The sequence below is a fragment of the Tasmannia lanceolata genome, unplaced genomic scaffold (genome assembly GCF_043159265.1).
Source record: "Tasmannia lanceolata isolate RefF3 unplaced genomic scaffold, GAP_Taslan_0.1 ptg000012l, whole genome shotgun sequence".
Lineage (NCBI taxonomy): Eukaryota > Viridiplantae > Streptophyta > Magnoliopsida > Canellales > Winteraceae > Tasmannia > Tasmannia lanceolata.
This window is the reverse complement of record NW_027518689.1, coordinates 47,794,688-47,814,425: the sequence shown is the minus strand read 5'-3', so window position 1 is coordinate 47,814,425 and position 19,738 is coordinate 47,794,688. Positions and strand designations below refer to the sequence as shown.

General features: G+C 37.9%; 1 long non-coding RNA gene and 4 other non-coding genes across 9 annotated transcripts; 4 read left to right on the top strand and 1 right to left on the bottom strand.

Annotated features, from left to right (window-relative positions):
• Positions 1-1,191: 1,191 nt before the first annotated feature.
• Positions 1,192-11,420, bottom strand: LOC143888390 (uncharacterized). Of its 5 annotated transcripts, none has more exons than XR_013254575.1 (5): positions 10,678-11,420; positions 7,628-9,537; positions 4,747-7,471; positions 1,699-1,849; positions 1,192-1,542 (listed from the first exon to the last, which is right to left on the bottom strand). It is a non-coding gene; the product is annotated as an uncharacterized LOC143888390 (long non-coding RNA). The 5 variants fall into 5 exon arrangements; XR_013254576.1 differs by having other exon boundaries at positions 1,699-1,846; XR_013254577.1 differs by having other exon boundaries at positions 1,699-1,777.
• On the top strand, positions 5,751-5,948 carry LOC143888997 (U2 spliceosomal RNA). The gene has a single exon (XR_013254627.1). It is a non-coding gene; the product is annotated as a U2 spliceosomal RNA (small nuclear RNA).
• Positions 11,421-11,682: 262 nt separating the features above from the next.
• On the top strand, positions 11,683-11,880 carry LOC143888996 (U2 spliceosomal RNA). Its single transcript, XR_013254626.1, has one exon. It is a non-coding gene; the product is annotated as a U2 spliceosomal RNA (small nuclear RNA).
• A 2,716-nt stretch (positions 11,881-14,596) lies between these two features.
• On the top strand, positions 14,597-14,756 carry LOC143888989 (U1 spliceosomal RNA). The gene has a single exon (XR_013254619.1). It is a non-coding gene; the product is annotated as a U1 spliceosomal RNA (small nuclear RNA).
• A 2,868-nt stretch (positions 14,757-17,624) lies between these two features.
• Positions 17,625-17,823, top strand: LOC143889003 (U2 spliceosomal RNA). Its single transcript, XR_013254632.1, has one exon. It is a non-coding gene; the product is annotated as a U2 spliceosomal RNA (small nuclear RNA).
• The last annotated feature ends 1,915 nt before the right edge of the window (positions 17,824-19,738 follow it).

The window sequence follows — 19,738 nt, the reverse complement described above, 5'->3', positions numbered from 1 at the left end:
AACCCTAAAAATCGAAGATTCATTACTTGGGTTTTAGCTTCGCGTATGAGGTTGACGGCGTCAGTTTGGACTTGGAATCGCGTGGAAAGAAGAGATTGGTGCAATAAAAATAAATGTGGTGAGATAGGTGGAAAAATAGGCAAGGTTTGGACGCATCTTTGAGAGGCAAAATAGGGCGTCGAATGGCAACAATACCCCAAGCACATTTGTAGGAGCGTAGGAAATTGAAAGTAATCAACCGCATGAAATTGAAATATGACGGACTGAAACAAAGGACACAAATGGAATTTTAGCTGAAGGGAGGAAGAAAAAGTTAACAATTCAGGCTTTATATATAGTATAAGGATTCCACTTTCCTTTTTCGAATGTTTCTTCTTTATATAAAGAAAGGAAAAGAGAAAAATCCGTGCCTTTTCTTTTATTCTCTCATATCATCATATCCTACCAATACCATTTGCATCAATCTTTGATTTTCTGGTGAAAAAATTATAAATGGGATGCCTTTACATCTCTTTTTAGTAACTAATAGATTAATTGGAAATTAGGGCTGCTTATTCGGTTATAACCAAACCGAATTACCCATATTTTACTAACCAAAACAATTTCGGTTAGTAAAAATCACTAACCAAAACCGAAACTGATTTTTCCCCGGATCAAAACTAACCGAACCGAAATAAAATCTCTACGAATTAGGTTATCCATAATTTCAAATTTTCAACAGCAGCCATAATAAAAAAAAACCCTAAATCACAACAATAAAATCCCCCAAAGTCACTCTCTAAATCCACCCAAATAAAGGTAAAACATACAAAATTATAAATATAGAGGGAGAGAAAAACCTAAGAAGTGTGAGCAATCGAACTATCCAACAATGGATTGAAGGATTTCGGAGTCGTGAGTGGCGGAGAGCAAGATCCCGGAGTCTTTGACAATGGGCCATGTCGCCGTAGCCCGAGAGGCGGAGGCCGTGAGATTTGTGAGGCGGAGAGGCATGAGAAAGAAAAACTAGAGACGAGAGAGACTCAGAGAGTGATAATGACTATTCTTTTTTATTCTAGTTGTGGCTGTCCCAATTAAAAAAAGGGTGAATATGATATTCAAAGTGGAAATTTGCAATTTTCGTTTTTTTATATCGTCTTTACGTATGCAAATGTAAACAAAAGGTTGCAACTAAGTGCCAAAAATGCTTAATTATAAATGCAAAAAATTTATTAGTGGCACTAAGGAGTTAATAAATGTAACAAAAACTCACTAACAAATATTTCACCCAATGCATAGGTGCGAGTGGAATTGGCAACATGTCTATCAAAAGAAGAAGAAAAAGACTTCGCAACATCGAAGAAGAATGATTCCATTGCCTGCATACAACAAAAAGACCCTTCTAAAATGGAAATGGGAGATTAATAGTGTAGAGAAAAACAAAACAAAATAAACAAAAACAAAAACAAAACAACTATAGCTACTCTTTTACATAAAACTCAGTAGTGATGCCAACGGGTTGGAAGAAAAAGTGGGACTTCAAAGAAGTAGTCATTCCTCAACCTGTAAAATCCCAGATCATGATAAGAGATTAATAAATATATGAAAATTGACCCAAAAATCATGTTGAAAAAAAGTGACACAACTATTGCAAAATCAGCACCATTCATAAGAACTCCACCTCATCGACAAAAAGAAGAAGAAGAGGAGATTGTTTACCTTATTTGACATTATGGTTCACATTCTTCATCTAGAATCTTCTTCTTATTATTCGAGAGAGTCTTCTAGATAGAATATCCTGTTTAAGGCAGATCTTTGCGAGAATTACCGGAGCGTTGGTGGTGAAAGGAAGTGAAGAGTAGATTTCCTTCTAGCATGTTATGTATAATTTGTTAGTGATTTTGGTTTTTCAAAATCATGTATTTTACATGTTTTAGTATTTTGGAAAATGTTTTGTCAAAAGTGTTTGGAAAAAAGAAAATGTTTTCTTGGAAAAATTTGCTTTTTACAAAAGGATGTAGAAGTGTAGTTGAAAAGAATCAAAAGATAGTCCCGTACCGAATGAGAGAAAGGAAAGAGAAGAGCTTATAAAGCACTATACTTCTCTATTACTTGTTTGATTGCACATTGGGTTGAACCCATGGTTGGACCCGCGGGACGGTGCAACGCACCGTTCGCACACGAGCGCGCGCGCGATGCGTGGGCAATGGGCTATAGGGCACTTTAATGGGATTTTTTTAGGCGCACTTTGCACTTTGCACGTACGCAACATCGCGATTAGCGATTGGAGCCTTTGATTTTTCTAGATTTGATCTCGACCGTTGGATCAAGATGAAGGTGGACCGGTCAGATGGGTGGGCCGAATGGTTCGTAGGCCCATCAAGCCCAGTGCCGAATGGTTCGGTTGGGTTAGGCTTCGACTCGGGCCTAACGGTCGGCCCAGCGGGCCCAATACACTAACGGTCAAGGAGTGTGATCAAATGGGTTGCGTCCCTTCCCTCAACGGTTAAGAGCCAAGGGGGTGCAATCCGCACCATAGATAGTCGATCTAACGATGACGGGGTTGGAGAGAGGTTTTACTCAACCAACAGTCACATCTAAGATCGATTAGGACCGTTCAATATCAAATGGGTGCGATCTAACGGTCAGATTTCAAACTTCTGAAAAGGTGCCCTGTAGAGGTGTTTTTCACACAGAAAAGACACCAGGTGGTCTATAAAATGTGCAGAATTCGGTCATTTCATTACAGAAACGAATTGGCAATTCTGACAGAATTTAAAACTCTCTTCTACAGTCCTATCTGATCCCCAAGTATTTCTACATACTATTTTTCTTTTTATTTACTGTTCTAGATACTGTTCTTCTGCAGAAACAATATCTAGAAATTTCTCTAAGGCTTGAAATTTCGGAAAGGCATTTCGGGTTTGATTCCGCTAATGCGAGGCGTCATCAAACATTAGTAGGGCTTCCCTACTAGGCTTCATTGTATCTTGGAGGCAATTCGGGGATCCCCTTTTGCACACTACTGGTGGGGGCGAATCTTGTCTTAAGAAAAGTGATATCACGCCTTGAAGCAACAATTTCTGTTTTTTTCACCAACAGTACCCTCAAATTCTCCAACATAATTATGTTAGTGAGACGGTGGAATTGGAGAGGAACTGTAAATGAGAAAGGTGAATTCAAACATATTGCCATATTAATGGTGGGTCCATGGAAATATAAATTCAGTCAAGCTTGCCATAAATATTTAAGAAACGGTAAATACCAAAAGTTTTCCATATATCTGTATGTAATCATCATTAATATTTACTGTAAAATTCTCATTTTGTGAGGTGATTTAATGGGGGATTGACGAACAGGATATCATACTAAAAGTCAACCGTCACCCGTGTGCCTTGACTTGGCTTTCGATGATCAGAGTTGTTTGTCTTACTAGTGGGCCTTTCCGAGGACTAATTATGTTATGTCATTATTTTGAATTCCCATCAGAGAGGCTCACAGGAGTCCTGCTCTTTCTTGAGAAACCTCTGAGCTGTATTGGTTACTTATCTTAACAACGAATTTGATGAGCACAATTGACACAATAGTATTCCAGATGGAACCAATTGTTAAATCCCAATGATCTTCCAGAAAAAATATATTAAAAGGATTAATTTCAATTATTATCAAAGAAACAATAATATTTCAGGTTACATAATTAAAAAAATAGAAACCATAAGCATTATATCGAACAACCTAATGGCAGAAAACATAGATCGAAAGGGGGTGCCAACATATAAAATTCACAAGTTTCAGTAAAATCGATTGCAAAGTTTAAATCTCTTGGTGGATTCGAACCATCATCCTCTTGGGAACATTGTGGTCAGACCTCATTTCCCAAAGGCTTTACCATTTAAGCTAAAGATCCACCTACTGTCCGAATATCAGCAACCCAATCCATTCATATTTTGGGCCCCTAATGTGAATAGGTTGTGCCCCAAAAATCATCTATGTTGGATGATCCTAATGAGCTGCACCACATCAAAATCTCCATTGATAGGATGGCCAAGATCATCCTATGGAGAGCATTTTATTAGTGCGGTCTATTTACACTCGGCCCCAACAACTGATGGTTTAGATAATTGAGCAAGGTGGATGCACTTTTTTTTTAGGGTAAAAAATTTAGCTGCATCTACATACGGACATCACATAACGTGTATTTATTAAAAAATTCATTTTTCCACCACGTAGGATTTGAATTCCACTTTGGCCGAAGGAGAATTGGAAACGAAAAGGATTGGATTTATAAATACTCTTTACATCTTTTGATTTTCTAGTGAAAAAATTATAAATGGGATGCCTTTACATCTTTTTTTAGTAATTAGTAAATTAATTGGAAATGGGCGAAAAGATCAATTTAAATGGAAACAAAATGTAAATGGGCGTTTTTAGTAATGATCAAATTAAATGGTGATGGTTTTTTCAATTATGATTTATGACTGACACATCTGCATGAACAATGAAACAACCCTTCTTCCTATTTTGGTATAATCGGAAATAGCTCGGATTTTTTGGTATTTTTTGAGAAAAAAAAAGATTGAAAAAATGATTTAAAAAGAACCCTGGAACTCTTAGTTATAATTTTGGTGGGAAAAAGGAATGTTTTCATTGAGGAATAAAAGCTCAGAATATGAAGCCTTTTAAGGGAAAAAAACCAAAAAAAAAAAAAAAAGATAGGAGAAAAGAATAAGCAATAAAATTAATTGAACGAAATATAGAGAAACTTACATTATCCCTTAAAGGCAAATTCCATGTTCCGCAACCTATCGTCTCTCAACTCCATCGAGATCGGTTTCAGCTACCCGCTTTCAAACGAAAAGGAATAGAAAGAAAACCTATCATATGGGTTCTTTCCACTGACAGTACAAAAAACTATGGAATTAAGAGACTGAACAATTTTTGCAAAGAAATAAATTAATAGAGTTCATGTTTTTTCTTGTATTGAAAACTTGACGACAAGAAAAAAATAGAGAGAGAAAAGGTAATGCCCTTCTCGGAGAGGGTTTTGAGGGCTTGACCTAAAATACATATCAAAATATCAAGATTAATAAAAACCAAAATACTGAGAAAAATCCCACCAATAGTTTCTACAAAGAAAAAATCCTGGATTTTAGACAGAGATCAAGTAAAAAGCTGGCATCTTCTTTAGTTTTTTCCGACAAGAAGCAAAGAAATAGAGGGCGTTTTGAAGAAAACAAAGGAGAAACTGGCCAAAACCACCCTAGCAAGGCAATTTGATTGGTTGTAGAAAAGGTGGGACAAGTGGTCATGGTCATTGAAATGATGTATTCTGATTTGTGCTGGAAAAGGTAGTGGGACAAGTGGTGAACTGTCATTGCTGGTAGAAAAGGCATGCCCTTGAAAATTGCTGGTAGAAAAGGCATACCCTTGAAAAAAGGCCTTTGTAAATGACAGAAAAAGCCTTCTCTGTGTTAGACGACTAGAAATAAAGAAAAGGTATGAGCTATGGACATGAATGAAAATAACTACAAAGTGAGAGGAAGAATTTAACCCATGATTCACGCTTTATATACAGTCTATAGGGATATTTTCTTTTTTTATATGACAGCCAACTCATCACATGTGCTCCGGTACTAAAGAAAGCCCATTCCACACACGCAGCAATTGGAGTATTTCCTACTTCATTGATGTTTAGTCCCACATCGGAAGACAACAATAAATGCAGGAAGAGAAGTGGTGTATAAAATGAGCGGGGTGCTTTATTTCAAAGCATACCTTTCTCGGCCTTTTGGCTAAGATCAAGTGTAGTATCTGTTCTTATCAGTTTAATATCTGATACGTGGCCCATCGGGTCACATGATATTAATCTAATTTTTTTTGGGGTAGGGTCCACCACCAGTAGCTTGCTATTGGGGGCTCTTAAGCGTCGTCCATGCGTTGCACTACTGCACGGGCCAGGCGCACCCCTCCCAAATCTAATAAAAGCATGAGGAGCCCTTTTGGATCCACGTCATTTGCCCTCCACTATAAATGCACCACTGTAGAGATAAGAAAGGAATGCACCGGCTGAGAGGTTTGGACGCATCTTTGAGAGGCAAAATAGGGCGTCGAATGGCAACAATACCCCAAGCACATTTGCAGGAGCGTAGGAAATTGAAAGTAATCAACCGCATGAAATTGAAATATGACGGACTGAAACAAAGGACACAAATGGAATTTTAGCTGAAGGGAGGAAGAAAAAGTTAACAATTCAGGCTTTATATATAGTATAAGGATTCCACTTTCCTTTTTCGAATGTTTCTTCTTTATATAAAGAAAGGAAAAGAGAAAAATCCGTGCCTTTTGTTTTATTCTCTCATATCATCATATCCTACCAATACCATTTGCATCAATCTTTGATTTTCTGGTGAAAAAATTATAAATGGGATGCCTTTACATCTCTTTTTAGTAACTAATAGATTAATTGGAAATTAGGGCTGCTTATTCGGTTATAACCAAACCGAATTACCCATATTTTACTAACCAAAACAATTTCGGTTAGTAAAAATCACTAACCAAAACCGAAACTGATTTTTCCCCGGATCAAAACTAACCGAACCGAAATAAAATCTCTACGAATTAGGTTATCCATAATTTCAAATTTTCAACAGCAGCCATAATAAAAAAAAACCCTAAATCACAACAATAAAATCCCCCAAAGTCACTCTCTAAATCCACCCAAATAAAGGTAAAACATACAAAATTATAAATATAGAGGGAGAGAAAAACCTAAGAAGTGTGAGCAATCGAACTATCCAACAATGGATTGAAGGATCTCGGAGTCGTGAGTGGCGGAGAGCAAGATCCCGGAGTCTTTGACAATGGGTCATGTCGCCCTAGCCCGAGAGGCGGAGAGGCGGAGGCCGTGAGATTTGTGAGGCGGAGAGGCATGAGAAAGAAAAACCAGAGACGAGAGAGACTCAGAGAGTGATAATGACTATTCTTTTTTATTCTAGTTGTGGCTGTCCCAATTAAAAAAAGGGTGAATATGATATTCAAAGTGGAAATTTGCAATTTTCGTTTTTTTATCTCGTCTTTACGTATGCAAATGTAAACAAAAGGTTGCAACTAAGTGCCAAAAATGCTTAATTATAAATGCAAAAAATTTATTAGTGGCACTAAGGAGTTAATAAATGTAACAAAAACTCACTAACAAATATTTCACCCAATGCATAGGTGCGAGTGGAATTGGCAACATGTCTATCAAAAGAAGAAGAAAAAAGACTTCGCAACATCGAAGAAGAATGATTCCATTGCCTGCATACAACAAAAAGACCCTTCTAAAATGGAAATGAGAGATTAATAGTGTAGAGAAAAACAAAACAAAATAAACAAAAACAAAAACAAAAACAAAAACAAAACAACTATAGCTACTCTTTTACATAAAACTCAGTAGTGATGCCAACGGGTTGGAAGAAAAAGTGGGACTTCGAAGAAGTAGTCATTCCTCAACCTGTAAAATTCCAGATCATGATAAGAGATTAATAAATATATGAAAATTGACCCAAAAATCATGTTGAAAAAAAGTGACACAACTATTGCAAAATCAGCACCATTCATAAGAACTCCACCTCATCGACAAAAAGAAGAAGAAGAGGAGATTGTTTACCTTATTTGACATTATGGTTCACATTCTTCATCTAGAATCTTCTTCTTATTATTCGAGAGAGTCTTCTAGATAGAATATCCTGTTTAAGGCAGATCTTTGCGAGAATTACCGGAGCGTTGGTGGTGAAAGGAAGTGAAGAGTAGATTTCCTTCTAGCATGTTATGTATAATTTGTTAGTGATTTTGGTTTTTCAAAATCATGTATTTTACATGTTTTAGTATTTTGGAAAATGTTTTGTCAAAAGCGTTTGGGAAAAAGAAAATGATTTCTTGGAAAAATTTGCTTTTTACAAAAGGATGTAGAAGTGTAGTTGAAAAGAATCAAAAGATAGTCCCTTACCGAATGAGAGAAAGGAAAGAGAAGAGCTTATAAAGCACTTTACTTCTCTATTACTTGTTTGATTGCACATTGGGTTGAACCCATGGTTGGACCCGCGGGACGGTGCAACGCACCGTTCGCACACGAGCGCGCGCGCGCGCTGTGGGCAATGGCCTATAGGGCACTTTATTGGGATTTTTTTAGGCGCACTTTGCACTTTGCACGTACGCAACATCGCGATGAGCGATTGGAGCCTTTGATTTTTCTAGATTTGATCTGGACCGTTGGATCAAGATGAAGGTGGACCGGTCAGATGGGTGGGCCTAATGGTTCGTAGGTCCATCAAGCCCAGTGCCGAATAGTTCGGTTGGGTTAGGCTTCGACTCGGGCCTAACGGTCGGCCCAGCGGGCCCAGTACACTAACGGTCAAGGAGTGTGATCAAATGGGTTGCGTCCCTTCCCTCAACGGTTAAGAGCCAAGGGGGAGCGATCCGCACCATAGATAGTCGATCTAACGATGACGGGGTTGGAGAGAGGTTTTACTCAACCAACAGTCACATCTAAGATCGATTAGGACCGTTCAATATCAAATGGGTGCGATCTAACGGTCAGATTTCAAACTTCTGAAAAGGTGCCCTGTAGAGAGGTGTTTTTCACACAGAAAAGACACCAGGTGGTCTATAAAATGTGCAGAATTCGGTCATTTCATTACAGAAACGAATTGGCAATTCTGACAGAATTTAAAACTCTCTTCTACAGTCCTATCTGATCCCCAAGTATTTCTACATACTATTTTTCTTTTTATTTACTGTTCTAGATACTGTTCTTCTGCAGAAACAGTATCTAGAAATTTCTCTAAGGCTTGAAATTTCGGAAAGGCATTTCGGGTTTGATTCCGCTAATGCGAGGCGTCATCAAACATTAGTAGGGCTTCCCTACTAGGCTTCATTGTATCTTGGAGGCAATTCGGGGATCCCCTTTTGCACACTACTGGTGGGGGTGAATCTTGTCTTAAGAAAAGTGATATCACGCCTTGAAGCAACAATTTCTGTTTTTTTCACCAACAGTACCCTCAAATTCTCCAACATAATTATGTTAGTGAGACGGTGGAATTGGAGAGGAACTGTAAATGAGAAAGGTGAATTCAAACATATTGCCATATTAATGGTGGGTCCATGGAAATATAAATTCAGTCAAGCTTGCCATAAATATTTAAGAAACGGTAAATACCAAAAGTTTTCCATATATCTGTATGTAATCATCATTAATATTTATTGTAAAATTCTCATTTTGTGAGGTGATTTAATGGGGGATTGACGAACAGGATATCATACTAAAAGTCAACCGTCACCCGTGTGCCTTGACTTGGCTTTCGATGATCAGAGTTGTTTGTCTTACTAGTGGGCCTTTCCGAGGACTAATTATGTTATGTCATTATTTTGAATTCCCATCAGAGAGGCTCACAGGAGTCCTACTCTTTCTTGAGAAACCTCTGAGCTGTATTGGTTACTTATCTTAACAACGAATTTGATGAGCACAATTGACACAATAGTATTCCAGATGGAACCAATTGTTAAATCCCAATGATCTTCCTGAAAAAATATATTAAAAGGATTAATTTCAATTATTATCAAAGAAACAATAATATTTCAGGTTACATAATTAAAAAAATAGAAACCATAAGCATTATATCGAACAACCTAATGGCAGAAAACATAGAACGAAAGGGGGTGCCAACATATAAAATTCACAAGTTTCAGTAAAATCGATTGCAAAGTTTAAATCTCTTGGTGGATTCGAACCACCATCCTCTTGGGAACATTGTGGTCAGACCTCATTTCCCAAAGGCTTTACCATTTAAGCTAAAGATCCACCTACTGTCCGAATATCAGCAACCCAATCCATTCATATGTTGGGCCCCTAATGTGAATAGGTTGTGCCCCAAAAATCATCTATGTTGGATGATCCTAATGAGCTGCACCACATCAAAATCTCCATTGATAGGGTGGCCGAGATCATCCTATGGAGAGCATTTTATTAGTGCGGTCTATTTACACTCGGCCCCAACAACTGATGGTTTAGATAATTGAGCAAGGTGGATGCACTTTTTTTTTAGGGTAAAAAATTTAGCTGCATCTACATACGGACATCACATAACGTGTATTTATTAAAAAATTCATTTTTCCACCACGTAGGATTTAAATTCCACTTTGGCCGAAGGAGAATTGGAAACGAAAAGGATTGGATTTATAAATACTCTTTACATCTTTTGATTTTCTAGTGAAAAAATTATAAATGGGATGCCTTTACATCTTTTTTTAGTAATTAGTAAATTAATTGGAAATGGGCGAAAAGATCAATTTAAATGGAAACAAAATGTAAATGGGCGTTTTTAGTAATGATCAAATTAAATGGTGATGGTTTTTTCAATTATGATTTATGACTGACACATCTGCATGAACAATGAAACAACCCTTCTTCCTATTTTGGTATAATCGGAAATAGCTCGGATTTTTTGGTATTTTTTGAGAAAAAAAAAAGATTGAAAAAATGATTAAAAACGAACCCTGGAACTCTTAGTTATAATTTTGGTGGGAAAAAGGAATGTTTTCATTGAGGAATAAAAGCTCAGAATATGAAGCCTTTTAAGGGAAAAAAACCAAAAAAAAAAAAAAAGATAGGAGAAAAGAATAAACAATAAAATTGATTGAACGAAATATAGAGAAACTTACATTATCCCTTAAAGGCAAATTCCATGTTCCGCAACCTATCGTCTCTCAACTCCATCGAGATCGGTTTCAGCTACCCGGTTTCAAACGAAAAAGAATAGAAAGAAAACCTATCATATGGGTTCTATCCACTGACAGTACAAAAAACTATGGAATTAAGAGACTGAACAATTTTTGCAAAGAAATAAATTAATAGAGTTCATGTTTTTTCTTGTATTGAAAACTTGACGACAAGAAAAAAATAGAGAGAGAAAAGGTAATGCCCTTCTCGGAGAGGGTTTTGAGGGCTTGACCTAAAATACATATCAAAATATCAAGATTAATAAAAACCAAAATACTGAGAAAAATCCCACCAATAGTTTCTACAAAGAAAAAATCCTAGATTTTAGATAGAGATCAAGTAAAAAGCTGGCATCTTCTTTATTTTTTTCCGACAAGAAGCAAAGAAATAGAGGGCGTTTTGAAGAAAACAAAGGAGAAACTGGCCAAAACCACCCTAGCAAGGCAATTTGATTGGTTGTAGAAAAGGTGGGACAAGTGGTCATGGTCATTGAAATGATGTATTCTGATTTGTGCTGGAAAAGGTAGTGGGACAAGTGGTGAACTGTCATTGCTGGTAGAAAAGGCATGCTCTTGAAAATTGCTGGTAGAAAAGGCATACCCTTGAAAAAAGGCCTTTGTAAATGACAGAAAAAGCCTTCTCTGTGTTAGACGACTAGAAATAAAGAAAAGGTATGAGCTATGGGACATGAATGAAAATAACTACAAAGTGAGAGGAAGAATTTAACCTATGATTCACGCTTTATATACAGTCTATAGGGATATTTTCTTTTTTTATATGACAGCCAACTCATCACATGTGCTCCGGTACGAAAGAAAGCCCATTCCACACACGCAGCAATTGGAGTATTTCCTACTTCATTGATGTTTAGTCCCACATCGGAAGACAACAATAAATGCAGGAAGAGAAGTGGTGTATAAAATGAGCGGGGTGCTATATTTCAAAGCATACCTTTCTCGGCCTTTTGGCTAAGATCAAGTGTAGTATCTGTTCTTATCAGTTTAATATCTGATACGTGGCCCATCGGGTCACATGATATTAATCTAATTTTTTTTGGGGTAGGGTCCAACACCAGTAGCTTGCTATTGGGGGCTCTTAAGCGTCGTCCATGCGTTGCACTACTGCACGGGCCAGGCGCACCCCTCCCAAATCTAATAAAAACACGAGGAGCCCTTTTGGATCTACGTTATTTGCCCTCCACTGTAAATGCACCACTGTAGAGATCTCCACTATAAATGCACCACTGTAGAGATAAGAAAGGAATGCACCAGCTGAGAGAAAGACTCCAAATTAGCTGATAAGAGCTTTCAGGACACTTTCCAAGACCTCAATGCTCTTTTAGATGTTGGGGTAAAAAATGGCATCCAATCAATGGCCAACACATGGCATTGGGAAACTCAAATGTTGGAGAGAGTAAAAGGGTAATTCAAAACATCTCATGGAAACCCTAGAAACTATAGACGCCACAACACAATAATCATGGAAACCTAAAACCCTCGAGACTATAGACCTCACAACAAAATAATCTTAGAAACCTGAACATGAAAATCAACTATAAGGCCCAGGTGATGGCAACCCAAGAGGGGGATGAGTTGGGTTTTAGAAAATTTTGCACTTTTTAAAAATTAATTAACAAATTAAGACAAAAGAACAATTTTGACAATTCAAACAACCAAAATCTAAGTGCAAATAAAAGATAGAGAGGGTGAGAGGAAGATTGCACCGTAGATTTTTATACTGGTTTGGTCCAATCCCGGACCTACATCCACTCCACCATAGACCATTGGTGGCTTTTATTAAAATGATCTTCTTAACTTGGGTGAAGATCAAACGGCTACAAAATAGAGATGGTTCCGTGTCTCCTCCACTTGCCGTTGGCGATAGTTCTGTGTCTACCCACTTGCCGACGAAGATGGCCCCACATCTCTTAACAGTTGCCAAATATAAACAAGAATATAAAAAACAAAGAAAACCTCACGAGGCAAATATCACACGAAGCTCATAACAAATCTCTCTCAAAATGATTTACAAGTTGGATCCTAGATCTAATCCCTTCAATATTCACCACTTTGAAGCACAAGGGTGTTAATCACTCTTTAATATTGTTCTGAATATGTTTTGGAGTGTTTTAAAACATCCATAAGGTAAAACATCCATTTTATAGAGTATCAAGTCAAAACTAGCCATGTAGGCTCCTCCAACGGCATTTAAAAATCTAGATTTCCAAGTTCGGACCCCGAGCACTTCTTCGGGAGCCTGAGCAACAGTGCTAGATTTTTTTTGTTTTGTGCAATAATCTTAGAAAATTCATATATATCTCGTTTCTTATCGGATTTCGATGATGTTGTGCTCTATGAAAAGCTACGGGAGAGTACTTTCTGCTAAAAATATCTTCAAAAATATTTTAAAATTATCTAGACCCATTATCCATAAGATAATGGCCCATGGACAACCAACCAAGTGTCTTTTTGTTTCTTTTCCATTTCAAGCCCTCTTAGGCACTTGAGCTTTTGATCCACTCGATTTCCCTCATTATATTAAGTTCTTTGGGGCCACTTTGGGTACCCTTGAGTGCCTCTAAGTGAGATTTATTTACGGTTTTAGATTTATACAATCTAATACAAGACTTTGAATCTTTCATTGATCTTTACTCTTTAAGTACTCTTGATCTTCTTCATGGATCTCCTCTTCTTTCCTTTAGCTCACTTTGATTTTCATGAATAGTCCAAGCCTTGATTCATGCTCCTTGACTTTTATTCCTCGAATGAATTTTCTCTTCAACTCAAACACAAAATTCATTAGTAAAAACATAATGAATCAACTTGTGTTTGGAATCATCGAAACAAGATTAGAAGAGATTGCCAAGGGTTTAACCATTGGGGTTCCAATCTCACTCTTTTTTATGATGATAACACACATGGTGATTTACCAATAAGCTCTCTCTAAATATATGTATTAAAGCAACTAAGAATTTCATTGAATATAAAGCTTTAAAACAGTGTTCAATTTCTCTCCCCCCTTCGTCATCAACAAAAAGAAGCAAGAGATTCCCTACAAGGCATTACTCGCAAAGTGAGTCCCACCTTCGATTGATCTGAACCGTCGATATGATAGTGCTTGCTTTGGATTTGTCATGGCCGAGAAATCAGGGCAATTATGCAATCCTAGCATCCAATATAATGTTTTGGACGCACTGAATGTGAACCGTGGCTGTAGATAATTTTTTCCTGTCCATATTTATTATTTAACGGTAAAAAATCCACATTGGTTGATGTTTAAATTGTGTGATTAACTTAATTTTTGGGTCGTATGGAATTCAAATAAAGACCTACCAAATGAATCATTCAAGATGGGACCTACTGTGCGGTGGTGTGTGCCCTCTTTTTATTCCAATGACTGTGCTTCATCGACTGTTGATCTCAAAATGGACGGCTCCAATCATCCAATTAGTAAGAACTTTGGATTCCTATACAATGTAGGGCAGATCACATCCATTGGTAAGCTACTTAAATCCAACACCTGCCAAGTGTCTTATGGAGGAGTGGGCTATTGTCTAAAGATTTAATGGGGGCCTTCTAGATGAATGGTCTCGATCTTGTGATGGCCCCACTAGTAAAGTGTTTTCTCCCAAGGGAAGTGTTATGTTCGCCCTCTTTTTCTTCCCTCGGACGGCCCTCTCTTGTGTATTTATGAGTACTAATTTACACCACAAGAGGTGGCCTGGTGAAGAAAAGGGGCCAATCTATTATATCCCTTCCCATTTTATAAAAGAGACTTGGGAATATAGTCCCACATCGGATGTGGAAACAAACGAAAGATAATTAGGTGCCAATAAAAGGGAGGAGAGAAGAAAAGTGAAGCATACTTACCTGGACGGGGTCTATCGGTGATCAAGAAGGCCGATTGCCTAGGGCAGCTGCTTCCATTGCACATTGGAGGAGAGCTGTCCTACCATCTCCCCAAGTGGGAGAGTGGACGTCATAATTTGTGATAGAGGGGGTACGCGTTCGCGCGGCCCCTGCCATTATAAATTTAAGCTTTGTTGATCAAAATATAATTGAAGCTTTGTTGTTTCATTTGATCTGAGAGTTGATTTGCGATGGGCCTGGTTTTTGTTAACGAATATACCATCAACACAAGAAGATCAGCCAGAAATCATGATGTCATCTAGATTGTTGATCTGTTAGGCCTAGTGGATGATCTAAACCATAGGAGTTTTTAAAAATACTTGACCTATAGGATTGATCTAAATCACTGATTTGTTGGGTCCCAATAAAAAGCCCATGCACTGAAGATCATCTTCACAGGATCATCCTAACCCTACAATCTAGATAGGGCGACACATGATAGAAACCTCTAAATGTCATAGGGTTACGGTCATCCTACGAAGAAGATTTTTGGGGCATGACCTATTTATGCGGGGTCCAATTAATGAATGGGTTGGATCCTCTTATAAAGTGGGTCCACGGTACTTTTTAAAAATACGCGTAGCACGTGCCAACACCATATAAAGTGGGTCCACGGTACTGAGTCAGACAGTAGTACTATTGGGATAAATGACAAAATTCAACTCTAAGATCGGACATTGGGACATCTATTTGAAATTGAGACCGTTGAGCATGTATAAGATCATGGGGGACCCAAATTGGTCTTGGTCCCATGCTGGCCGTTGTTATGGTCGACGCTTGGACTGACGTATCCGATCAGATAGACGTTTCCGGTGAGACAAACGGATCTGGTCAGAGCAAGTTTCAATCCGATCATATGGTATTTGAGAGATTTTACATCGACTACTGATATTGTTACTAACATGTTTTGATAATTGCATGAACTCGGCTTGTGTTTTCTTCTTTAATTGGATTCTGAAACTTATTTGGGAACCGTACTAACTTTTGACAGCTGTTTAAATAATAAAAGACAAGATGAGTTAGTGCAATTATCAAAACGTGGCAGTGCCAACATCAGTCGCCTATTACGTGGTGTGTCCCCTTATAGTCCAGTATTTTTTGAATAGTACTGTACGACCCACTTCATAGGATGATGACCACTTCATAGGTTGATAAAAACCGTTCATTTGTTAGGTCACAACAGAAATAGGTTGTGCCTCAAAAAAACATTTCCATAGGATGATCCTAAATTCCTAACCCTCCGATCTCCAGCCACACACCATATAAAATCTCGGGTATCCGGAATGGGTTTGCTTATAAATTTGTGAAAATTCCCAAACTAAAAAGTTGTGAACCATGTGGTTTAATGAATTAATCATTTTCTCCTACACATCCATAGTTGGTAACCATACAAAGGACACCCTTGTGTTAGGATTATCCCAAATAGCCACTCCCATGTTGTCACGTGCACAAGCATGGGATGTATTTGCCATTTTGTTAAAAAAATGATAGTCTTAAATGGTTGTTAGCTTTGTGTTTGCTGTTATCTCCCTACGACAGGGACATGCCTTCTAGCGGCTTTCTTTTGAAACATATTTTCAAAACGTTCGTTGTTCTTAGAACCATATTTAAGTAAATGCCTTTGGGTGTGAATCGACGAGTGAAATTTCTATTTTCCAGATTTTTCTTAGGAATGGACACTATTTGCAAATAGGTTTTTTGGTTTTTGGTTTTAATGGAGAGGGTTTTTGGTTTTTAAAGAGAGGTTTGCTTGTGTTTAATGGTTTTTTCTCTATCATTTTTTCTAATTTTTTAAGAAATTGAATCTATTCCAGTTTTTTCAGTGTTGGTTCTTGGTTTTTTCGGAGAGGGTTGCCTAGTTTTACATGTATTTCTCCATCATTTTTTTTTCTAGTTTTCTCTATAATTTTCTTGCAACTAAACAACCATCTTAGAGTGTTTCCTTTCTATTTCCTCTCCATTTGCATCGTCATTTTCATTTCATTTTTCAGTCAAGTGAAGCAACTGAAAAGACCCTAATGTAAGAGATGGGGGGAGGGCTTGATGAGTAAGGAGTACATGGGCTCAAAGTTGAACAGGGAAAACAAAAAATATATTTTAAACAAAGATTTTTTTTTCTCTTTGTTTACCAACCCTATCACAGACTCTCCTCACTCACGGTCGGTCGGTCGGTCGGTCGGTCGCTCTCTCTCTCTCTCTCTCTCTCTCTCTCTCTCTCTCTCTCTCTCACACACACACACACACACACACACACACACACACACACACACACACACACCGGCCCTCTACCTTCTATCGCCTTGAGTAAACAATTATTATGTGAATTTTATTTTCACGGTCTTCAAATATGCCCTTAGAGTAACTTAAAGTATATTTTTATCTCTTTTCTGGTAAGGAAATGAATTTTCGGAACGGAATGAATTTTGTAGAATAAAAGGCCCCATTAGTAGTTAAAAGAGGAACACTCCACAAATAAATTGTCGGCATTAATCTTAAGGGCAAGGATTATTTGTAACATCAGAACAAGATCATATTGGTCATTTCATGGGGATTAACTAGTATATGTTGTCGATCACTTTTGTGTGTTCTACATTGTACCCAAGTTTGATAAATAAGATCACAACTTAATAACTATAATTTAAGTGGTGAACACATATAATTAAGCCCCCATTTTGCGCAGGCAAAATATTGATAATTAGGTGATAAATACCAATTGGATGGAGAACTCAACGATAAAAAAAATACATCGATGGAGAGCTCAATTTTTGGCTCAAACACAACACATATGGCCATATGGGGATCAAGACAACTCATCACATATCATATGCTTTAGTGTGAAAGAGGGCCCATGCCACATGCAGACACTGGAGTATCTACCACCCGTGATTTTCTAATTGCTGTTTAGTCCCACATCGCAAAATGAGAAGAATTGTGGGAAGACAAGCAGTGTATAAAATGAGGTGGGTGCTATGTTTGAAACCATACCTTTCTCGGTCTTTTGGCTAAGATCAAGTGTAGTATCTGTCCTTATCAGTTTCATATCTGATACGTGGCCCATTGGGTCACATGATATTAATCTAATGATTTTTTGGGGTAGGGCCCACCACCAGTAGCTTGCTATTGGGGGCTCTTAAGCGTCGCCCATGCGTTGCACTATTGCAAGGGCTTGGCGCACCCCTACCAAATCTGATTCAAAGCTTTAATTTATTATTACGAGTAAAACAAAATTACTGGCCCAAACAACCATGAACTATTTTAATCATGGGTTTGAATTCATATTTGGTTTACTCCTTTACGTGTCTGTAAAATGAAAACTGAGGAAGTTTGTCCTGTCATTCATGCACCCAGTCAATCTATTACAGCCATCCAAGATTTGAAGTCCTCGGGTTTGAATCTAGGTCCCTACGATTGCTGAGAAAGGCTCGTGATCGTGCGACTTGAGGGAAAATGAGGGATCGATGGTGGAGGAAGGATGGCTGGGGTTTGGGGGATTCTGTGGAAGGGACAGGAGATTTGGGAGGGTATAGATAAGAGCTTCGAAGATGCTTTTAAGGACTTGAATGCTCTGTTGGTACACCTAGGGTTCTTTCTAAAACATGCACCTCTTTTCGAGTTTTGGTAAACATGAATTGTTTTGATCCTACGCCACTTAGGATTGTAACATCTATAGTCGTAAACTCTAGAATGAGTCGTGTTGGGGTAAAAAATAGCATCCATTCAAAGGCCAACATGTGGCATTGGAAAACTCAGAGGTTAGAGAGTAAAAGGGTAATTCATAGCTCTTCTAGAAACTCTAGAAACTACATCCGTCAGAACAAGATAATCTTAGAAACCTGAATTCAAATAAACCGGCCAAATTAGAAAAATGTCTCAACAAGACAAGATTCCTTTCTTGCCTAGGACTCTACTCTATATGAGGGGGCCTTTTGCCCCATGTAGCAACCCCGAGGTGGGTGTTGAATTGGGTTATTAAAAACTTTGCTTTTTTTTTTTTCCGAACACTTGAACAATTAATATTGGACCCAAACTAAAAGACGAAGAACTTGGAAGACAAAAACCTGTGCACCAATTTTATATATATATATATATATATATATATATATATATATATATATATATATATATATATATATATATATATAGAGAGAGAGAGAGAGAGAGAGAGAGAGAGAGAGAGAGAGAGAGAGAGAGAGAGAGAGAGAGTACCAAGTGTGAGTACCAAGTGTGTGTGTGTCTGTTTTTTTTTTTTTTTTTTGTGGTTCAACACTGAATTGGCCTACATCCACTCCAAGAAAATGTATGTCCCCTCTCCATGGCTTCACAAACCCGGTCTTCTAACGGGCGAAGACCAAACCTGTTACAAGCTTTTGCCCAAGCTCCTCCCGAGTTAAATTTGTACCTCATACACTAATCCAAGCTTGACTCCAACGGTTGACAAGGTGCCCTCCCCCAAATACAATGAAGATGATCTTTGACCTTCACAAAGGCAAATATACAATGGAAGCTCTCTCACATAAAGAAAAGAAAGATTATAAATGAAACCTATATCTAATCCTTCAAATGATAATTAAATAGAGGCAAGAGAGGTTTTCCAACTCAAAACTATCTTCCAATAAGTCCAAAGAGTGTTCTTTAAGTGTTTGGGGCCTTGAGCTCTTTATATAGAGGTGAGAGCACAAAACTAGCTGCCATAGGACTCCCAATGAAATTTGAATTCAAAATTGGAGGGAAGGCCTAGATCGTACGAATATAACATATAGAATGAAGCGTAAATATAATAGATTACGATTTATTGTATAAGCTACGATTGTAAATTGTAACTGTAAGATCGCACATCGGAAAGGGAGAGAAAGTTCCTTGGCTATATTTGTGAACCCTCCCTCTCCCTATGTAGACACTGTTAGCATCTCCAAGGGGAGTGGGCCGGGCATGGTTAGTGTTCCTGGAAAACAAAACCGAGGAGGGTTGAGACCCAGAATCGGATAATATTTACACAGTGGGGTCAGGCGTGACAAAATGGCATCAGAGCCGTACCTCCCGTAGTACGGTGTGCCAGCAAGGACACTGGGCCCGAAGAGGGGTGAATTGTAAGATC